This window comes from Sminthopsis crassicaudata, chromosome 3 (assembly GCF_048593235.1).
Source record: "Sminthopsis crassicaudata isolate SCR6 chromosome 3, ASM4859323v1, whole genome shotgun sequence".
Classification (NCBI taxonomy): Eukaryota; Metazoa; Chordata; class Mammalia; order Dasyuromorphia; family Dasyuridae; genus Sminthopsis; species Sminthopsis crassicaudata.
This window is the reverse complement of record NC_133619.1, coordinates 235,439,990-235,460,335: the sequence shown is the minus strand read 5'-3', so window position 1 is coordinate 235,460,335 and position 20,346 is coordinate 235,439,990. Positions and strand designations below refer to the sequence as shown.

General features: G+C 31.2%; 1 long non-coding RNA gene across 3 annotated transcripts in view; it reads left to right on the top strand.

Annotated features, from left to right (window-relative positions):
* Positions 1-20,346, top strand: part of LOC141559445 (uncharacterized) — a 180,581-nt gene that overhangs the window by 82,004 nt on the left and 78,231 nt on the right. For all 3 annotated transcript variants that reach the window (XR_012487424.1, XR_012487423.1, XR_012487422.1), the window contains exon 3: positions 19,989-20,236. This is a non-coding gene — a long non-coding RNA (uncharacterized LOC141559445). The remainder of the gene's footprint in view (positions 1-19,988; positions 20,237-20,346) is intronic.

Below are 20,346 nucleotides of genomic sequence, written 5' to 3'. Positions count from 1 at the left end.
ACAACTTCCATTCCCCACATTTTGGAGACCCTAGCCCTTATTTTCCTTTACCCTTATTTGGGTGTTTATAAACTCTTTCTGCACTCTGAATAGCATGTTTCTTATTTTAATTTATGGCTTCCTTCTATAAGTTCTATTTCCTTTGTTCCACATAAGTCTAGCCTATAGATTTCATTTCTTAACATTTTTCCATGATTTTATGAAAACTAAACCCTTTTCCAATTCTCACAACCTAGCAGTGGTATTGCTGGATCATATATTATGCATAGTTTTATATATTATACTGTTGGACATAGTTCCAAATTGCTTTCTAGAATGGTTGGAGCAGTTCACAACTCCACTGACAGTGTATTCCAGTTTTTCCACATCCTCTTCAACATCCAATATTTTCCTTTTTTTTTTTTTGGTCATGTTAGCTACTTTGAGAGTATGAAGAATTATCTCATTATTGTTTTTAATTTGCATTGTTCTGATCAATAGTGAGTTTGAACAATTTTTTCTTTTTGACTATAGATAGCTTTAATTTCTTTGTCTGAAAACTGCCTATTCAAATCTTTTGGCTGTTTATCAATTGGGAAATGACTTGTATTTTTATAAATTTGACTCTGTTCTCTCTATATTTGAGAAATGAGATATTTAATATATGCTGTTTTTCAGAGAAAAGTAAGAATGTTAGAATCAGAAGGAACTTTGTTGTTTAGTTGTTCAGCTGGCTCTTTCAGACCCCATATGGGGTTTTCTTGGAAAGGTACTTGAGTGGTTCATCATTTGCTTCTCCAGCGGATTAAAGTAATTAGAAGTTAAGTGCCTTGACCAGGATCACAGAGCTAGTGAGTGTCTGAAACAGAAATTGAATCCAGGTTTTCCTGACTCAAGGTCCATTACTTTCTCTACTGAGCCACTTAGCTTCCTTGGAAAGACTTCAGGGTCATCTAATTAATAATTTCATCATTTAACAGATTAGTAAACTTAAGATCTATATAGGTCCAGTGACTTTTCTAAAATTATAATGTATCTATATTCATATATATATATTTCTATATCTATGTAGATAGACATGTATCAGCAGAGCTATGAGTGACATTAAATCCTCATGTATGTATTCTACTACATTACCAATAAAATATCATATTAATCAATAAGTATTTTTGTGAGGAATTTTCCTTAGTTTGCTTATGGTCAACATGTTATGTAACAATCATTTTCCCCATTTGAAAACCCAAAATAAATCCATATTATAGCTCAAATTGTTAACAGTCCACAAGAAACAATTTTAACAGACTGATCAGCTAATACAGCATTAATTATTATTCTCAATAATACTAATACAACACTAATTAGTTTTTTTTAGTTTCAAATTACGGCCTGTTTCAAATTATGGAATTTAATTTAGCTAATGGGCACTCATTGTAGGGATCATATATTGTGACTGAATTTTAGCACTTGAACCAATGATTTTAGTAAAATTACTGTTGTAACATTAATTCAAAATCAAATTAACTTTTTTCTTTTTCCAAATTACTGGTGTACCTATTTTTCCATGTGTAACTTTAAGCTAATTTATTGCAGCTAAATTCTGGATGCCAATGTTGAAATAAAAGAGAAAATACTTGGCAGAGCTGGCTGGTGATTTCAACTTACCTTGAGACTGTATTCCAATTCAACTTAACATGTTTTAAGGGATTCCTATATGGAAGAAATTTAAGATTATGAATTAGCAAACAAAAACCACTTTGAAAAGTGTCTTTCTAGAAGGAACTTAATTTCTACTGATGGAATATACCATATAAATAGCTAAATATATATAAGATAATTTTAGGACAAAGGAGTGAGTACTAGCAGCTCAAGGATTCAGGAAAAATTTCTTGTAGAAAATAGCACATTAAATGAATGAAAAAAGCTAGAGATTCTAAGTAGTGATTACCAAATACATTTCAGCCACACAAAAGTCATTAGGAGGAGGAGACGGAATTCTGGTATTGGAGAACATAAAGTAAGTTAATTTGACTGGGAAGCAGAGTAATTAAGAGTAGTATTGTACTATAAGACCAGAAACATAAAATAGAGTCAAATTATGAGGGCTTTAAATGCCACCCTAAGTAGTTTACATTTTAACTTAGAGGCATTGATTTTTCTCAAGCACTGATCAATTCTATAGGTGGACTTGTACATTATGAAAATTATCTTGGAAAGTATTTTTAATTTAATTTCTAAAGTAAAGCATTTCCATATTAGTCATTTTACATAGGAAGATTAAAATAAAAGAAAAAAATGACAGAAAGAAAGTGAAAAATAGCATGATTCAGTCTGAATATAAGCAATATCAATTCTATCTCTAGAGACAGATAGTATCCTTCATCATTAGTCCTTTGGTATTGTCTTGGATCACTGTCTTGCTGAGAATAGCTAAATCATTCACAGTTATTTATCAATTAATAACAAGTATGTTATTGTGTACAATATTCTGGTTCTGTTCACTTTATCATGCATCAATTCATGTAAATCTTTACAGTTTTTTTCAAATCACTCTGCTTTTCATTTCCTACAGCACAATAATATTGCATTACAGTCATATATCATAGCTTGTCTAGTTGTTCATCAATTGATATGCATCTCTTCAATTTTGGAAGGTTTTTGGAAGATAGATTGGAGAAAACAATGTTTAAAAGGAGAAAATTCATTTAGGAGGATTTTGCATAGTCTGTAGGAGAGGTGTTGAGAGCTTGAACTAGGGTCCATGTGAGTGGATAGGCAGGACAAATGTTATAGTTGTGGAATTGAAAGGACTTAATAACAGATTGTTAATGTGAGGTGAGGGAGAAAAAATTTGAGGATGAGCCAGAGGTTGCCAACCTAGTTGTTTGAAGGATATTGGTATTGAATTAAATGTTGAATTCTAAAAAGTAGTAAAGATAATGTTTTAATTTTGGTTTTGTCTAAGAAAGATGGTGTTGAATCCTTAGCATCCACATTTTATTACATTGCATTAAGCATTTTAGATAGATTACCATAATATAAAAATGAAAAAGGCTAAATTATAAATAAAAATGAAACAAATTACTAATAATTTTATCTAATTATGTGCTAAAATAATAGCAAATAAAAGGTAAGTCTGTTTACAAAAACATAAAATATATTTATATATAACATAAAAATAGAAAAATAGAAAAAAAGATTAATAGAAAAAGAAATCTAAAATCGGACTAATCTTATATCAGAAAAAAAGAATGTTCATAAAGTCTAATGGGGAAGAAAAACATCTTCCAAGGATGGATTTAGAAGTAAATTCTATCAAGATGTCAAATAACTCAATATTACTTAAATTTTAAAATTATGAAAAGATGAATAACTCTCCAAGCTCCTTCTATTAAACAAATCTTATCCTAATATCTAAGGAGAAGTAAGGCACAGAAGGAAATTAGACAACATACTCTAATGGAAATGGATGCATAAATATTTAATATATTATTGTCAATGAGCAATATTTGTTTTTAAACAAAATAAATGACATGTCTTTGCATGGTTAAATTTATAATAAGAATTCAAGTTTTATAAAATTATAAACATATTAGCCCCGTTAGAAAAAACATGTCAATAAAAGCACAAAATGTTTTGAGAAAATATATGACCCTTTTATATTTAAAACATTAGGAAACCAGTAACAAATAAGACTTTGTTCAAAATAGTAAAAAGTCTCTATTTAAAATTAAAAGCAAATTTTGGACTCCACCTTATCCTACGCTAACCTTTCCCCCCATATCCCTTGTCCATTAATCTACATACCTTGTTCCACTGCTGTATGTTTATGCATTCTTCTATACTCCACCATATTCTATTCCCTTTTTCTTTATTTCTTTAAAGATTTTGGAGGGGGCTGAATCCTTCATGGTATACATATACACACACATATACACATATGCATATGTAGTATACTCTGTTTTACCCATTCCCAATGTGAATAGATTATCAAAACTACAAGTTCTCCTTTCCTCTCTAATGTCTCTATGTCAGTTATTCTTCTGCACTCCATTGTATAACATAATTTCATTTTTACCTTTTCCTAGACAATATTGCTTTTTAGAATCAGATCCTACTCAACTCTGCCCTAATCTTTCTTTTGAGCTATTCAGTTACTGATGTTAATCTTAAATATATGGTACACATTTTCACACACAACACATACATGATTTGTCCATGTTGAGTTTCTTGATATTAATCTTTAATATTAGCTCTTATATGTTAAATTTTCTATTATTTTTGGGTTTGGTGAAAACAAAAATCCTAAAAATCTGTAAGTTCATTGAATGTCCTTTTTTTTTTTTTTTTTTTTTTTTCATTCAATAGTATCGACAATTTTGTTGGATGCTATCTTTTTGGTCACAGGCCTAGTTCTTTTGATTGCCGATATATATAATTCCAAGACCTGTGGTCTTTTATTGTGGTTGAAGATAAATCCTATACAATTCTAATTGTAGCTTCAGCATATTGAATTGTTTTTTGTTTGTTTGTTTTGTTTTGTTTCTTGCAAAATTTTTTCTTTGATCTGGGGGTTTCCACAATTTGGCAATAATATTCTTAGGTGTTTTCCAAAAAGGATCTCTTTAAGGTAGTGGTTGGTAGATTTTTTTTTTTTTTTTGTATTTCTACTTTCCCCTCATGTTCTATTACTACAGGACAATTTTCTTGGATTATTTCTTGCATTTTTGTGTTAAAGTTCCCCCTCCCCTCACAGCTTTCAGGTGGTCCAATTATTCTTACATTTTCTCTTCTTGAAATGTTCTCCAAATTTGGAGTTTTTCTTATAAGATGTTTTGTATTCTCTTCTATTTTTTCATTATTTATATTTTGTATTGTTATTTCTTGATCTCTTGTAGCTTCACTAGCTTCCTCTTGCTGATTTTAATTTTTAAAGAATTATTTTCTTCTTTGAGACTTTGTATTTCCTTTTCTAGTTTGTTAACTTTTTTCTCTTACAATCCTTTTGCTTTTCTTAGATGGCTTTTATTTATTTATTTTAGCTTTTCCTCAATCTTTCTCATTTGATTTTTGAAGTTTTTTTCCTGAGTTCTTCTATAAATTCTTTCTGAGCAGGTAGCCATTTAATGTTACTTTTTGGGGTAGAAAAGGCTTTTTTTTTACCTTTTTAAGAAGATTTTTTTAAAAAATTTGTATATTTTTAAAAATTTTATAATTATAAAAATTTTTGACAGCATATATGCATGAGTAATTTTTTAAAAATAACATTATCTCTTGTATTCATTTTTCCAAATTTTCCCCTTCCTCCCTCTACTCCCTCCCCTAGATGACAGGCAATCCCATACATTTTACATGTGTTACAGTTACATGTGTAAATCCAATTTTCTTGTTACATATTAAGTATTAGATTCCAAAGCATAAGTAACTTGGGTAGATAGACAGTAGCGCTAACAATTTACATTCACTTCCCAGTGTTCCTTCTCTGGGTGTAGTTGTTTCTGTCCATCATTGATCAACTGGAAGTAAGCTTGATCTTCTTTATGTTGAAGATATCCACTTCCATCAGAATATATCTTCATACAGTATTGTTGTTGAAAAGGCTTTTTTTTTTTTTTTTTTTACTTCAGTGCTCTCCACTGAAGATGCAGGTAGGTCTTCCCTACTCCTATAATAAGTTTCTGTGGTTAGGTTCTTTCTTATTTTTCTGTTTATTATTATTATTATTATTATTATTCTACATAAGAACTATTAAAGTCCTCTAATCCTGAAGTGGGGAGGATAGTGCTTCTAGCTTCACTTCAGCTCTCTTTTCTGACCTGGAATCCCAAACCAAGTGTTTCACCTTCCTGCAAGTGTCTGTAGCCAGCAGCATCCCTGCCTCACTGCTTCTGCATTCACCAAGTATGCTGGTTCCTTTTAATCCAGATGTGCCCAGCATTACTAATTAGTAGAGTTCTTTCAGTCTTAGACTCAGATCCTGACTCAATACACTATTTGGGAGTTGAAAGTTCCTGTGGTTTCAGTAAAGGCCCCCAGGGCTCCCACTGGCTGCTTCAGTGGAGCTAGCCTGGAGGTGTTTGCACTTCACACTGATTAATCCCTAGTCTGGGGTCTTTCTTTGGGTCTTTTGAGATTGTTCCAGGAAGACCCCAGTTCTACCTTAAATTTCCTTTGTTTTTTAGTAGTCTATGTTTGCCCTTGGGTACAAATTTATTCTATTTTTTGGGAAATCTGGAGAACCTGAAATTTTCTGACCTATTCCACCATCTTCCTTCCCCTCACTTAAAAGCCTTTCTAATGATATCAGGCATAAAACAAGAATTTCTATCGTCAACTTTATTTTGCACACACACACACAACACACACACACACACACAAACACACACACCCTAGTTGAAACAGACAAGCATAGACAAATAAAATTATCTCTTTTATAGATGATACAAGGTTACTTAAAGAATACTACTTGAATATTATTCAATTAAAATTAACAGAAATAAACAACTTCATAAATTAGTAGGATATAAAATAATCCCACAAAAATAAAACTTTCTATACATTACCAAAATTAAAACCCAGAAAAAAAGATTGAAAAAGAAATTCCAGTCAAAATGACTATAGAATAAATATCTCACTAAAACCTATACTAGACTACAATGAATTATAAATGTAAAGATTCTCTTTATAAAAAATAAAATAGAGACTTATGGGGGGAAATAGTAATAATTATAAGTATTGGGAAGATAGTTATGAAAAAAGACAAGGAAATGTTGTTACTCACCACTGTTGTTTCTAAGTTAAATATATATAAAAGGAACAAGCTATCTACAATAGCATATTGTTTTATTCACCATTTCTATTTTTTGAACCTCTTTGTATATGAAAATATTCATGTTTTTGCTAATTATCTGGTTCTTAAAATAATTTTAATAATATAAATGAAAAGCTGGCAATAAAACATATTGCTCATTGATAACTTTTGATAAATTGATACATTTAATATTTATGTATCCATATCTTTCAGAGTATGTTGCCTAGTTTCCTTATCTGCATTGCTTTACTTGATTTAGATATTAAGACAATATTGGTCTCATAGAAAGAATGTTGGAAAGATAACATCTTTTGATATTTTTAAACAATTTAAATAATATTGGGGTGCATAGTTTTTTGATATTTTGATAGGATTTATTTATCAATCCATCTTTGGAAGATTTTTTTTCTTCCCCTTTTAACTTCATTTATGGCTTGTTCAATTCCCTTTTCTGATATAGGGGTATTACAATTTTCAATTTTTTTATATCAATCTAGTTATTTTATATTTTTATAAGTACACATCCTTTTTATTGTCAATATTTTGGATATAAATAAATTCTAATAATTTCTTTTACTTCATTTTCATTTATTGTAAGTTCTCCTTGTTTCATTTTTATATTGGAAATCTGCCCTTCACAAAAGTTTGTTGACTGATCTTTTATTTCTTTCTTTTGTTATTAGCAGTATTAGAAATATAAATCTAAGGATTTAATTGTTCTAAGGATTCTTATGATTACATCCCCCAAACACTGGTATCATGTTTCATTGTTGGCATTTTATTTGCTAACATTAAATTTTTTTCTATGATTTGTTCTTTGATCCATCAATAATTTAGGATTAAATCGCTTTATTTCCATTTAAGGTTGAATCCTTTCTTCAGATGCCATTTATTCTGAAATACAACTTGATGGTATTGTGGTCATTGAAGAATAACATGTCTGTTTTTCTTCATTTGTTTATGAAGCTTTTTGTCTTAGAATATTGTCAGTTTTTGTACAGGAATGATACACAGCTGGGAGATTATAGATGTTCCTAACTATTCTCATAAGTATTTGCCAAAGATATAGTATAACTAAAAACCTAAATTCTATGTTGTTTTGTTCAGTATTTCCTGTAGCACAAATAAAACCAAATTCCTAGAACTGTTTAGATAATTAGCAATATTCATTTTAAAAAATGAGGCATTCTGTCATAATTAGACAGAATAGCAGCTGCCTATGTTACTTATGAAGAGATTTTGCTATTATGGTCACTTAATCTCAGATTTGGAAGCCATCTTATAGGATTCTAATATAAATTCTATTCTAGTTTGAATAAGAAGAATCCCATCTCTAAATGTATCTAAGAAGTAGTTATTTGGTTTTGTTTGAAAATAATTACTGGGGGGAAATCTAATACCTTCAGAAGCAACTCCAATTCTACTTTTTTATTGCTCCCAACTATTAGAAAGTTTTTATTTTGATGTCTTTTTAACTTCATTCCATTGCTACTACTAGTGTTCTTTGGAGCCAAACTGACAAGCATTCCACATAATAATCCTACCAATACTTGGAGACAGCTCTTATTATCCATGAAGTCTTCATTTCATTATGAAAACCTGCATTCTATTAACTGATCCTCATATCCCTTCATCATCTTAGTTCCTTTTGGGAGATTTTGCTGCTTTTCTAAATTATAAAGTAAGTTACTCAGAACTAATAACCCCAGATACAATTTGGTATGCCCAGAGTACTTACTAAATTTTAATTCTGGGGAAAATGTTTGGTAAAGTTTTTGTATCTCTTTGGATTAAATGAAGGATTGTCTTTATACATTTTCATGTTGTTCATCTGAAATGGAAACAAAGTGGGTCCAAAGCATATACATATACATATACACACACATATGCACAATGTATGGACTGTAATTCTGATTTCATTGATGAAGAGAATACACAGATGATGAAACTTCTTTTTACCAATGTAGGTCACCATATTCTTTATAATTTACTAGATTTAGAAAATTGCCTATAATATTGAGAAGTTAAGCAACTTTGCCAGAATCAAATAGATAGCCTATGCTGAAGGATGAATCTGAATTTATGTTTTCCTAGTTCTGAATTCAGCTTTATATCCACTGTGCCATGCTGCCCTTCATATTATATAAGGGAAGTATACACAGATATCCCAAATATATTCATATATACATATATATACACACATATATATGTATATATGTACATATATATATATATATATATATATATATATATACACACACACACATGTTAAGTGTTGTTAAGGAAGATGTAAGAATTAAGTAAATAGATTTTTTTTTTAGTTTCACAAAGAGGTATAAGAATCAAAACAAAATAAAACAATGTCCTTCTTCCTAAGATCTAATGCTTTTGTTTTCAGGAAAAATAAAATATATTTTCTTACATTTCATATTAGCAAGTAATTGTTTTAATGACCTGTTCAGAAAGAAGTAATTTACTTATAAATAAGTGGTTTGTTCCTGAGTGAATTTATTATTTGCATTATATCACCATAGAATCAAATCAGTGAAACATCAGTTTAAAAATGTTTTTCTTATTCTATTTCTTGGTAAGCTTAGACAGAACTATGAGTACAGAAATCAGATGATCACTATGATAGTATACCTTGTAATATAACCCCAGAAGATCCCAATTATAATTTTGTCATCATGAGAGTATGGTTAGAAGAGCTAAGTTGTGGGTTTCCTTTCTCAGTAGAGAATGAAGCCACAGCCTTTTAGTAGGCTAGTCTTTTTTCCAAATAACATCTTTTAGTTATCATGAAGCTTTTTAAAAAAATAAATAAAAATATGAAACAATCCATCCTAAGTAGTTATGACATGCAGAAATGTTTTTATAAAGCATGTTACGTCATGCATCATCTTAATGTTCTTGTTACATTTTCTTCCAGTAGAGACAATATTAATTTTGCTGTTTTAAAAGATAAGTTTATTAGTGATGTTTATTGGTTGCTGAAGAGTTTCTAAGGAAGAAATGATCCATATAACAAAGTAAGAAAAATACTTTTAAAACAGTTTTTTAAATAAGTAATATCAAGTGGTACCAAGGCGGGGTAGATCAGGCAAAACAGAGGCAGGGGAAAGCCCCTGTTTTGGAACCAAAGGACCAAAGTTCAAATCCTGGCCTTTTACTTTTTTTTTTCTTTCTTTTTTTAAAATTCATTTTATTTTCAAAATATATACATGGATAATTTTTCAACATTGAACCTTACAAAATCTTGCATTCCAAAATTTCCCCTCCTTCCCTCCACCTCCCCTCCCCTAATTGGCAAGTAATCCAATATATGTTAAATATATTAAAAGATATGTTAAATCTAATATATGTGTACACATTTATACAATAATCTTGCTACACAAGAAAAATAAGATCAAAAAGGAAAAAAATGAGAAAAAACAAAATGCAATCAAATAACAACAAAAAGAGCGAGAATGTTATGTTGTAATCCACATTCAGTTCTTATAGTCCTCTTTCTGGTGGCTCTCTTTATCACAAGATCATTGGAAATGGTCTGAATCATCTCATTTTGGAAAGAGCCAAGTCCATCAGAATTGATCATCGTATAATCTTGTTGCCGTGTATAATAATCTCCTGATTTTGCTCATCTCACTTTGCTCATTTCCTGTGAGTCTCTCCAGACCTCTCTGAAATCATCCTGCTGATTGTTTCTTACAGAACAATAATATTCCATGACATTCATATACCATAACTTATTCAGCCATTCTCCAATTGATGGGAATCCACTCAGCTTTCATTTTCTTCTGGCCTTTTACTTCGTCCCTGAATGATTTATTTTACGGAAATAGATTAACTTTTCTGGATCTCAAGTGAGAGGAATGGACCCAGTGATCTAATCTTTCTAAATCCATGATCCCTATGATCTTGCAAAATGCATTCCTATGATACATGACAAGCATGATATATTTATCACATGTTTTATTTGTCTGCACATATTCATTGAAATAAATGAGCACATTTAAAATTGGACATATTAACATTTATCAGGAGCAAAATTACTACCTGATGACCTGAAACCTCTAATCATATCCCCTAAGGATATGGAGCCTTATGTAGATGGTAATAAATTCTAAAAAACATGAAAAAAACAGATAAGGAAATCTAGAAAAGCTTTCATAAAACTGAAGTTAATAATATTTCTAGTTAAAATGTGCCCCTCTCCCCAAGAATTAAAAACTTTTTCAGCTGTAGGATTTTCTCTTTATTATTATAAATAGATCCATAAACTCATACTTTAAGGATTTTATGAGGATATATATGTTTATGTGCAAATACATGATATATGTAAACACATGCATGAATATATGTATTAACAACACACATATACATACACATGTCCATTATTATGCATATGTACATGTATTTATGTATATACATGTATATGTGTGTATGTATATATTCAGCATGAGATTCCGATGAGGAAATTCCCTCAACTAAGGCAAATAGGCAATTAGCATTCATCTTATTGTTTTAGAGAGCTGCCTAGGGGCATTGAGGCATTTGTCCATGGTGATTCCATGTGTATCAGAGATAGAATTTGAGGTCAGGTTTTCCTGACTATAAGGCCAATCTTTCAACCACTCTAACACATTTCCTCTCTGTATATATTATGCATAAACATATACACATGTGTGTGTGTGTGTATAATATATAAAATACACACATATATATAATATATGTATACTCACAAATATAAACTGTTTTTATAATTATCATTTCTTTTTTTATAGTCCAACTAAGATTATTATTTATCACCATAGTCTCTGAAAAAGGTTTCTTTTTTTAAATTATCTGTTGTTGTTAAGTCATTTCATTCTCATGTATTGTTATGCCTCAGTTTCCTTGCCTCAGTTTCCCTGAATTGTTCTGCCTCAGTTTCCCTGGTAGCAACTCCCCCCTTCCTGGCCATTAGAACTGAAATAATTAGGGCTGCAAGCTCTGGCCACTCTGGCATTCCAAAGAGTCATAAAACTTCAGATGATTTATCTCAAATACCTATATGGCACTCTCTGTCTTTTTAGCTCAGACTTCCTGTCTCCTGCTTTTGACCCCCCACTTGTAAGAATTAAAAAGTTATGCTTCTTCCTAAAATTTCCACTCACCCAGTGCTCTGCCCTACCCTTTGCCTTTGTTTCCCTGATACCTATAGCCCTATAAAAGTCTCTGGAATTACTTGTGATGTATGCTTTGAGACAAGAATCCCATTTAGCCATCTGGGAGCTCTGTTCAGCTGCTAGTCCAAATTCTCCATTATTAAAGTATTAAAAACCTCTAATCTCTGTCTTGCCTCAGTTTCTCTGGCATTATATATCATCTGTCATTGAATTTAGGGTTTTCTTGGCAAAGATATTGACGTGGTTTGCCATTTCCTTCTCCAGCTCATTTTACAGATGAAGAAACTGAGTTAAGCAGGGTTAAGTGACTTGCCCAGAGTCACATAGGTAATAAGTGTTAGAATAGGGATTTAAACTGAAGAAAAGGAATCTTCTTGACTCCAGGACAGGCTTTCTATCCATTGTGCTAGGTAGTTGCATTAAAATGATCTACTAGAGGCTTAATCTTAAACATCAATACAACCAAATACACTTTCTTTGTGACTATTTACATTTGAATAAGTTAATTCAATACATAAAGTTTCACAATAAATTTTCAGTTATCCCTAAGTCTCTATCAGATTTCTTTATTCATCTCTTCAATCTCATTCATTTTTCCTCTTATCTGGGCACAATGAGTAGTATTCTTTTCCCTTTTCACTGCTTTCCAAAAAATCTTTACCAATGCTTTTTGTTTTTTTATGTCACTGAAACTTATCAATAGCCTCTCTCTCCAAAAAGAAAAATAAATAAATAAAAATAACTGACATGAATTTCATTTGACAAAATATGCACATAGAAAGGAGGGAAATATGTTTTATATTCAGTAATTTGGGATCAGTTAAATGTGTATAAATATGCATTTTGATGTCTTTAAGCATTATTTTCATTTTGAAGCACAAAGTATAGAAAGTTAGCCTGGAAAATTTGGGTTCGAGTTCTGCTTCTGATATACTGGCTTATTGACCCTGGACAAGTTATTTAACTTGTCATTGATCTAGGCAATACTCTAAAATTATAAGTTACAGAAAAGATGCTCACTTCTATTGGAGGAAGGAATTTCCTTACCTGGCAGTACTCTGTATTAATGAAATATCAGGTAAAGTCCCTGTACCTATCTCCATCTTTATCTTATTTTCATCTTATCCATAAGGAATATATGAGAGAATTTGCTATATATTTTATTGAAACTTAGGTAAATTCATCATAATAAAAATACTATCTTCATCAATAATGACAATAATAGTTATAATCATACCTGGAATTTATATACCAGATATTTCAATTCCAAGCCCTCTGGAGCCTGCATCTAATTACTTACCTTTGAGGAAGCCATACTAACTCTTTATGATCACTGCTAAATGTTCACAAACAAATGTAGTATTTCACAAGGAATTGTAATCAAGATCTCTGGCCTATGATTTTCAAACTCTTTTCTCTCTCCCTCCTCCCCCCACTTTTTTCAAATCAGGACAATATTTGCCCCAAATTAGACCTGTAACATATCTTCTGCTTTCATTGATCTTGCAAAATTCACAAAGAAAGGCTAAACTATTAGATCACGATCTTTTCTTTTCCTTATCTTGCATGGAGTTTATTAAGATTATAATGGAAAACATATTCATTTATCTTTCTTTTTGTTCTGAATAATGTTGTGGAAGATATTTCTGTTCATGTATAGCTTAGGCTAAATTCTCACTAACATTCCTTTTAACTCATTTAATATCATGCGATGTTCAAATCCCTTTCCCATTTCTGTCTATGTTTATTTGGCAGAGGCAGCTAGAAGCCCATGTAGAAGGTTTCTGTCCCCTTGGATGCTTAGAATGTAATTCTAAGGTTGATAATTTGTGCTTCAGTGATGGGACATAGGATACATCAAAGAAAGGATGAGAGAAAAAATGTGATTTTTAGCATATCTGAATATGTGATTGAACTTAATCCTTTAGCCCCTCTAAAATGTGCCCAGTGTGTGCATGGATTATTCTTAATGAGTTCATGCTGATTCATGATGATCCTAGCTTGCTTTCTTCAGTGCTCTTTTATGTTTAATTCTAGGATTTTACTAGGTGTTGATGTCTAATCAAACAGTATAAAATTGGAGAAATTATTTTCTTTAAAAAAATCAAAACAACATTTTCCAATTTTTAGTATTATGGTTTTTTTTGTTTTTTTTTTTACTTTAGCCACAGTTCACTTTTTTTTTTATTATATATATATTTTATAATATTATCCCTTGTATTCATTTTTCCAAATTGCCCCCCCTCCCTTTATTCCCTCCCCCCGACGACAGGCAATACCAAACATTTTACATGTGTTACAATATAGTCTAAGTACAATACATGTGTGTGAATATCATTTTCTTGTTGCACAATAAACATTAGAATCCGAAGGTACATGAAACCTGGGCAGACAGATATTAGTGCTAACAATTTACATTCGCTTCCCAGTGTTCCTTCTCTGGGTATAGTTATTTCTGTCCATCATTGATCAACTGGAAGTGAGTTGGATCTTCTTTATGTTGAAGATTTCCACTTCCATCAGAATACATCCTCATACAGTATTGTTGTTGAAGTATACAGTGATCTTCTGGTTCTGCTCATTTCACTCAGCATCAGTTGACCTAAGTCTCTCCAGGCCTCTCTGTATTCCTCCTGGTGGTCATTTCTTACAGAGCAATAATATTCCATAATCTTCATATACCACAATTTACCCAACCATTCTCCAACTGATGGACATCCATTCATCTTCCAGTTTCTAGCTACAACAAAAAGAGCTGCCACAAACATTTTGGCACATATATGTCTCTTTCCACTCTTTAGTATTTCTTTGGGATATAATCCCAGTAGTAGCGCTGCTGGGTCAAAGGGTATGCACAGTTTGATAACTTTTTGGGCATAATTCCAGATTGCTCTCCAGAATGGCTGGATTCTTTCACAACTCCACCAGCAATGTATCAGTGTCCCAATTTCCCCACATCCCCTCCAACATTTGTCATTATTTGTTCCTGTCATCTTAGCCAATCTGACAGGTGTGTAGTGGTATCTCAGAGTGGTCTTAATTTGCATTTCTCTGATCAGTAGTGATTTGGAACACTCTTTCATGTGAGTGGATATAGTTTCAATTTCTTCCTCTGAGAATTGTCTGTTCATATCCTTTGACCATTTATCAATTGGAGAATGGTTCGGTTTCTTATAAATTATGGTCAGTTCTCTATATATTTTGGAAATGAGACCTTTGTCAGAACCTTTGTTTTTAAAAATATTTTCCCAATTTGTTACTTCCCTTCTAATCTTGTTTGCATTAGTATTATTTGTACAGAAACTTTTTAGTTTGATGTAATCAAAATCTTCTATTTTGTGATCAATAATGATCTCTAGTTCTCCTCTGGTCATAAATTCCTTCCTCCTCCACAAGTCTGAGAGGTAGATTATCCTCTGTTCCTCTAATCTATTTATTATCTCCCTCTTTATGCCTAAATCATGGACCCATTTTGATCTTATCTTGGTATATGGTGTTAAGTGTGGATCCATATCTAATTTCTGCCATACTAATTTCCAGTTTTCCCAACAGTTTTTTCCGAATAATGAATTTTTATCCCTAATGTTGGAATCTTTGGGTTTGTCAAAGATTAGATTGCTATAGATGTACCCTTTTTTGTCCTTTGTATCTAATCTGTTCCACTGATCTACCGGTCTATTTCTTAGCCAATACCAAATGGTTTTGGTGACTGCTGCTATATAATATAGCTTTAGATCAGGTACACTTAGACCACCTTCCTCTGAGTTTTTTTTCATTAGTTCCCTTGCAATTCTTGACCTTTTATTCTTCCATATGAATTTTGTTGTTATTTTTTCTAGGTCATTAAAATAGTTTCTTGGGAGTCTGATTGGTATAGCTTTAGTATTATGTTTTGATAATTTTCTTAAATTTTGCAAAAATCAGTGGCAATATTTATTTATTCCTTCTCTTGCCCCCAATATAGCTAAGTTATTTTTGGCCCTTAGTATTGCAAACTTCAACTAATACTTGATATTAGCTTTTTCAACATTAAATATATATATATATATATACACATAAATATATACATATATATATACATATATATATATGTATATATATATATATATATATATATATATATGTATATATATATATATATATATATATATATATATATATATATATATATATATATATATATATATATATATATATATATATATATAACCTTTTCTTCATTTATCTTCAAACATCTATCCTGGTTACCATATTTTGTATATGTTGTTTTTTTTTCTTTTTTTCCAAAAAAAATTTTTTAAGTCAGTAACCAAACTTTATTTTATTTTACTTTTTAATTTTTATGGTGAGACAATTTGGATTAAGTGACTTGCCCAGGGTCACAGAGCTGTTAAATAAGTGTGTAAAGTAAGTTTTTTTTTTTTTGTTTTTTTTTTTTTTTTTTTTTTTTGTAAAGTAACTATTAATTATCTGAGACTAGATTTGTACTCAGGTCTTCCTGACTTTAAGGAAGTGCTCTATTCACTGCACCATCTAACTATCCTTGTACAGGTTTTTTAATATTTGAACTTCAATATGTTCTTTGTGCAGCCACATTTTTCTTTATATTTTTCACCATTATTTTGGAAACAAATTATATAGTATCTTTAGCATGTAAATTAAAAAAAATTTTTGGGATTCCTCTTCCCTCCTTCTTTTTAAGCTTCCTGTTCTTTTAATATCAGAGCATGGAATCTCTTTATTGTTTTTTCTTCCAAAGTTATAGAAGTGACATTATCCTTAACCTTCATTCACCTTCTTATCAGGAAAACTAAGGTGCCATGATTATCACATTCTGTGGTTCTCATGATTTAGTTTCATCATCAGTTCCTCAATTAGTTTCTCTTTTCTACTCAGAACTAACTAGATCAAAATAGGGTTTAAACTAAGTCTGGAATACTCCCAAACCTGCTGTCACAACCTTCTCTTCCTTTAGAAAAGTGAAATTATCAGCAAAATGGAAAACAAACAAAAAATAAACCCTGACAAGTTGAATATCTACTCTACTTTCAAAAAGTGTTTGATGCCTTATCACTACCATTTTTGGGCTCATTGCCAAGATCATAGATGTAATAAGCATCTCAATGTCTAAAGCAAGATGGGAACTCGTCAGCCTGATTTTGAATCTATTATTCTATTCTGTTACATCAAAGTATTATGTAAAAAGTCTTATTTATTATTAACACAAAAAAGTATATATATGTATATTTCATATTCAATTTAACTAAAATTAACTATTATAATCCTCAGAAGTGAATTATTATATTTTCTACTTAAAGGAGAATGAAGAAAAGGTTAACAACAACAAAACCAACAATTATAATGCCTCATTTTCACTGAATTATTTTGCCCTGAATAAAATTATTATAGCCCTACTCTTTTGTTCCTTAGGAATGGAGAAATTAAGTTAGAAAAGAGGCCCTGAAATACCATTGCATTATAAAACTCCAGGTACTTTATTTCAAATGCCTGCTGGGATAATTCCCCTTCCTTTTGAGTATTGCCCCTCATCTCACTGTCTCCTGCCCTTAACCATCTTATCTTGTACACTCACTTGGTGTCCTTGCCCCACTTACCCTTATCCTGTCAGGATTGAGTTATGATCCTTTCCTGGGACTATGGCTTGTCCAGTATCCTGGTCTCCCCCCAACATCTGCCTTTGTTTTCCCTAGCTATAAAAGTCTCTTGAATTAGTTATTCCATTCTGAATGTTTTGAGACAAGAGTCCCATGAAGCCCTCTCCTGCAGCTTATTTTTTCCTTATTGCATCTGGAATAAAAAAATAATATAGTACAGAATTGGAGAGATTTCAGGATACTAAAGGTCTATAGAGGAAAAGAATACAATCTCTTTTATGATGTCAAGGAAAAAGTTGGAGGGAGCATTCAGAGGCCAAGCCTTTAGTAATAATCTTGGTGTTAGGAAGAATAAGGAGGTTCTTTTCTTCCATGTACATGGTTTCCTATTCAGCTCTTGCTTTCTATATTACTTAAGTAAAAAGCAAGAAAAAAACAAACAATAAAAAACCCCCAACAATTGAATTGCTAGTGTCAGAGGTTGGGGCTAGAAGGGACAACATTATTGGATAAAACCAAAATGCAGGATGAGATGTGACCAAATAGAAAGAAAGTTCATCAAGTAAGGTTTGTTGAAAGTAATCAAATGGTATAAACTAAAGGCTCAGAGAGCATACATACAGGTCAGTTTGTTGGGAATACTGAATGTGATTAAATGCCCAGTGAGAGAGAATGGACATGAATTTTTAAGTTTTTATCTAGGTCAAGCAGAATGAAGCATTGGGGGCAGAGGGGAAGGGGCAAGAATCAAGTGCTGGGGGACCTCAAAACTCTAATACAAATCAAGATTTAGATCAGATACTGACTCATGTTGGGAAGAAATTGGCAACTAGTTTATGTTCAAACTCTCCTAAAAGTGAAACTTTTGTTAAAGTTCCAAAGGCTTCTTCATTTAGGAGATTAGATTTACCTAGGAATAATAATATTAAGTGGTTTTTTTTTTTTTTTTTTTTCCTGAAGCTGGGGTTAAGTGACTTGCCCAGGGTCACACAGCTAGGAAGTGTTAAGTGTCTGAGATGAAATTTGAACTGGGGTCCTCCTGAATTCAGGGCTGGTGCTCTATCCATTGCGCCACCTAGCTGCCCCTAATATTAAGTGTTAAAGTTAAATGGCAATAGATGCCATAGAAAATAGGTTGTTAAATGAAAAATTAGGTAAGTCAAGAAAGACTTTGGAAGTTACACAATAATAATAATAATAATATATTTTAATATTCCTATGTGAGATCTGGATATGTACAAAAAGATAAAAATGCATAAATATATGGAGCTAAATAAATTATTGCATAAACTTGTTTTGACTGATTTGTGAAATTTCTTCTCTATATGAAAATAAAAATTTATCATGTCAATAGTCACACAGGTGTAAAATAGAAGAGTCGGGATATAAATTTTTATGACTTCAAATTTAGGATTATTTCTCTTCTCTGCAACTGGATAAGTAGCCTAATTGCTTCCCTCAAAGAGTTTGTAATCTTTTAAGACAGTACTTGATAGCATGTGGACTATGAGGTTGGGCAGGTAGAAGTAGTAAGTTATTACAAGGAGTTCATGAATTTATATTTTCTTCAAGCATTATAATTTTGTTTTATATTTAATTTCATTAAATTAAATGTTGAAATAGACATTATAAACAGGTAAAATATCTTCTCTGGATAGATTTTATTTTGATTTTATATTATGTTCTATAATGTATATTCTTCATATTAACATTAGTATTATTAATATATTTCAAATTTATATAGATGTTATGATTAATAAAATTTAAAAAAGTCTTACAAAAGTATTATTGAATTTATGCTTTTGTCATAGTAAATTTTTTCAGTCAGTAAATATCAGTTGAATGAGTCCTATTTTATAGGTATGTGTGATTCTTTTGAAATGTTAAAAAAGTCTTCATAGTCAAAAAGATTGAGAATAATTATATAAATATATAAATATATATATATATATATATATATATATATATATATATATATATATAATGTACATGTACATTAATAAGGGTCATACAAAGTAGAATGTGAGGGGGGAAGAGATGTGTGAAGAAAAGGTAGAGGCAAAGTATTCTAGGATAATTATAAGATGAGAAGTTCACTTTCATTTGAGGGTTCAAAGAAAGAATCTTAAAGAATGTGCAACTTGAGCAGAGATTTAGAGGACAAGAATGATTTCAGTGGCAGTGAATGAGGAGGAAGTATGTTTCCAGCAAGAGGCACTGTCTGGACAAATGCATGAAGTTGAGAGATGATAGAATAAGACAGTAACAACTAATAGTCTTGTTTAACTGGAATGTAGAATATATAAAAAGAAATTTAAAATAAGATGAAAAGGTTAGTTTGGGGCTAGATCATTGGGGTTCTTATATGTCAGGCAGAAGAGTTTGTGTTTAATCCTATTGTTCATCTTTCATTTTCAGAGGACCAATGACATTATGTGGTGATTCAGATTTGATTGAAGAAAAGTAAGTCAGAGTTGCACAAAGTCATCAGCCTTTCTTTCTCTTCGGGTTCATCAAAGTCAAGATAACCGGAGATCACTTTAGCATCTCTGATATCTGCAAAGCCATAAGCATTTCACAGTGCCTGCAGCAGCTGCCTTCATGCCTGCTAGAACAAATTGTTCTCATCAACCCATTGTACTGGAGGAAGTCTTCATATGCTTGAGGTAGACATCCCTCTAATTCACTGATGGATTTGAGTTTTGTAAACCCATCTGCTAACCTCAGCCTGTTTTAGCTTGCCTACTGTTTATTGGGGTATGACAGCTGTGCATGA